The following is a 3719-nucleotide window of genomic DNA, read 5'->3' as shown; positions in this document are numbered from 1 at the left end:
CATTTGATGTGGAACGCAAAATGTTCAATTCCGCTTAGATATTTATAGTCTTTCTCACTCTGATTAGCTCTTTCATGAGGTCATTTGTGTATCTTGCCTCTTTAAACTCCCAGTCCTTTTATGTTTTAATGTCCTTTTCCACCAGGACATTGCTAGTTTATGTCTTCCTTGTGTCAGAATGATTTCTAATACACGTTCATGTATTATCATATTCAGGGAATATGTCCTACATCATCCCTCTTTTCATTTAGGAACTTTATTTCTGAAGTTCAAGAACAACAACATAAACCTCACCTCACTTATTTTTAACTTACCCCCGTTATTTCTGTTCTTACAGCGTTCTTTGTTATTACCCCAATAGCTGGCTAGCTTGGTTCTTGCCGGCTGAACGTTACTGTAATTATTTTTGGACTGCTGAAGCCTCGCCTTGCTTACCTGGTACTGTTGTTTATTTGTTTTAGTGACTGGCAGTTCTGACCCCTCTATCTGCAGGGACGGCTCCTCGCTTGCTACTGCATAAGTCATATCTGCAGCTGCTGCGTCTTTCCTATGGAAACTCCCTATTTTACAGGACCAGATTTCTCATGCCTTATCCACTATCACATCCATTGGGGAAGCAGAGTTCACAACCAAACTGGCTAACTCTCCTATCACTGGATCAGGGGTTCACTTTTCTTGAGAGATGTGTGCTGGCTATCAGGGAGGTGACAGGAGTTCATTTTTCTTGAGAGATGTGTGCTGGCTATCAAGAAGGTGACAGAGGAGTTCATTTCTCTGGAGAGATGTGTGCTGGCTATCAGGGAGGTGACAGGAGTTCATTTTTCTTGAGAGATGTGTGCTGGCTATCAGGAAGGTGACAGAAGAGTTCATTTCTCTGGAGAGATGTGTGCTGGCAATTGGGGAGGTGGGGGGTTGTCAGAACAAGCATGACTCTTGTATGAGTGGCACCATTGTTGCTATTTTTTGAGTGACACATACCTTGTGACGAATGTTATTGAAATGGAAACCTTTGAATGTTTTTACTGCAACTCTTCACAATAGTGTGCACCTCAGTGTTCAGAAAGTAATCCAGCTCTCTTCTTTCAGAGTCTGTGAGCCACACCCTTAAATCAGGTATGTAGAGTGTGTGGAATTACACAGCCTGACTCACCCCAGCACAGCCCTGCTGGTTAGTGTGTGCTACACATCTTCTGAACTGTAGAGAGTTGCAAAATAATGCTCTCTTTATTTCTGTGTTCTAGAATGGAAGTGGATCCTCGGCTCAGCAGGTATGTGTCTCTTCAGTGGGGGGGGGGGGGGGGGGGGGGGGGGGAGGGGGGGAGAACAGCAAGGAGCCCCGTCTCACTCACTGTGTTTACATCTATAATAAAAAGTGCCTTCATGTTAGCAGGTTCATCTCGGCCCTGCATGCTAAAGGTGCTGGTGACCATGGCATTGACCTAATATGAATGCCACACTGAGTCATGCAATTCTAAGTTTCTACTGTATAGAGACAGAACACTTTGAGTAAACTGTATTATTTTTGGTAAATATCTGCATTCTTTTTATTTCTTTGCTGGAGTCCAGTAAAAAAAAAAAAACATTTCGCTGCCACTTTGCTTTAACCTCTGGCCATTTAATTTATACAGAGAACACACTATAAACAGGTTCGGAAGCATTTAAACTAGAAAGGAAGGGGGGAGAAATCAACAAAAAAACAGAAGGGAGACCGCATCAAAACAAGAACAACAACTCAGGTAAGACAACCATTAAATGTATTTATCTAAATGCTAGAAGTATCAGAAACAAAATTCTAGAACTTGAAGCTACTGCACTAACAGGTAACTATGATGTGATAGGTGTTACAGAAACGTGGTTATCTGAGAGTGATGGGGACGAATATAATATTTGTGGGTATACACTGTATAGGAAAGACAGGCAGGACAGAAGAGGAGGAGGGGTAGCGCTATACATAAGAAACAGTCTTGAAGCCCAGGTGTTAAACCTGGACAAAGAAAATAAAACCGAATCAATATGGGTCAGAATAACGGACAAAAATTCAAAAGGCATAATAATAGGAGCATGCTATAGACCGCCAGATTCAGACGGTGAGCACAATAATCTGTTATACAATGACATTAGAAATGTGTGTAGCAAAGGAGAAGCCATACTAATGGAGGATTTCAACTTCCCCCAAATAAAATGGGAAAACCCGGTGGGTAGCGCGAAGGATGAAATAGAAATGGTGGAAATGACAAATGACTGCTTCCTAACACAATTTGTGAAGGCACCCACTAGAGGGGAGGCATGCCTTGATTTAGTCTTTTCAAATAACGAAGATAGAATAACTAAAACAGAGGTCAGAGAACCACTGGCAAACTCAGACCACAACATGGTCTCATTTGAAGTGTTTTTTAAATCCCCAAAAGTAATGACTAAAGCTAAGGTTTACAATTTTAAAAAAGCAAACTATGAAGGTATGAAACAGAGACTAACAGAAGTAGATTGGAGTAAAATAGAGAAAACACCCACAGAAGAAGGATGGTTGTTCTTCAAAAATGTAGTACTAGAGGCACAAAACAATTATATCCCTAAAGTAGACAAATCTAAATGTAAAACTAAATTGCCAAAATGGTTTAATAGATCAATTAAAAAAAATATTCAGCGAAAAAAGGCACTTTACAGAGCATTAAAAAAGGACCAAAAAGAAAGTACGCAGAAAGAGTACACAGAACTGCAAACGCAAGTCAAAAAGGAAGTTAGAAAGGCCAAGAGAGAAATAGAAATAAACATTGCTAAGGGAGCTAAAACCAATTCCAAAATGTTTTTCCAATATTACAACAGCAAGAGAACATTCAAAGAGGAGATTAAATGTTTAAGAGATACAAATGGCAAAATCGTAGATGAAGAAAAAAAAATAGCAAATATGTTAAATGATTACTTTTCACAAGTTTTTACAAAGGAAGATACTGACAACATGCCCCACATGTCATCCAGTTCCTATCCAGTTTTAAATAACTTTAGCATAACTGAGGCAGAAGTGTTAAAGGGACTAGGAGCTCTTAAAATAAACAAATCCCCTGGGCCGGATGAGATCCTCCCAGTAGTACTCAAAGAAATGAAAGAAGTAATTTACAAACCGCTAACCAAGATCATGCAGCAGTCTCTTGACACAGGGGTGGTACCGACAGACTGGAAAATTGCAAACGTAATACCGATCCACAAAAAGGGAAACAAAACTGAACCAGGTAACTACAGACCAGTAAGCCTGACTTCTATTATATGCAAACTTATGGAAACTAGAATAAGATCCAAAATGAAAAATTACCTATATGGTAACAGGGTACTGGGAGACAGTCAACATTTTGTCAAAGTCCCGCACAAAAGATTAATTCTCAAACTGAATGCAGTTGGGATTCAAGGAAACACATGTACATGGATTAGGGAGTGGTTAACATGTAGAAAACAGAAAGTACTGATTAGAGGAAAAACCTCAGAATGGAGTGTGGTAACCAGCGGTGTACCACAGGGATCAGTATTAGGTCCTCTGCTATTCCTAATCTACATTAATGATTTAGATTCTGGTATAGTAAGCAAACTTGTTAAATTTGCAGACGACACAAAAGTAGGAGGAGTGGCAAACACTGTTGCAGCAGCAAAGGTCATTCAAAATGATCTAGACAAGATTCAGAACTGGGCAGACACATGGCAAATGACATTTAATAGAGAAAAGTGTAAGG

General features: G+C 39.8%; 1 long non-coding RNA gene across 1 annotated transcript; it reads left to right on the top strand.

Annotated features, from left to right (window-relative positions):
- The first annotated feature begins 157 nt into the window (after positions 1-157).
- Positions 158-1719, top strand: LOC121307098. Its single transcript, XR_005948272.1, has 3 exons — positions 158-1113; positions 1242-1268; positions 1629-1719. It is a non-coding gene; the product is annotated as an uncharacterized LOC121307098 (long non-coding RNA).
- The last annotated feature ends 2000 nt before the right edge of the window (positions 1720-3719 follow it).

This window comes from Polyodon spathula, chromosome 53 (genome assembly GCF_017654505.1).
Source record: "Polyodon spathula isolate WHYD16114869_AA chromosome 53, ASM1765450v1, whole genome shotgun sequence".
In the NCBI taxonomy this organism is placed as follows: Eukaryota; Metazoa; Chordata; class Actinopteri; order Acipenseriformes; family Polyodontidae; genus Polyodon; species Polyodon spathula.
Note: the sequence above shows the minus strand (reverse complement) of the source record. Positions and strands in the feature narration are given on the sequence as shown.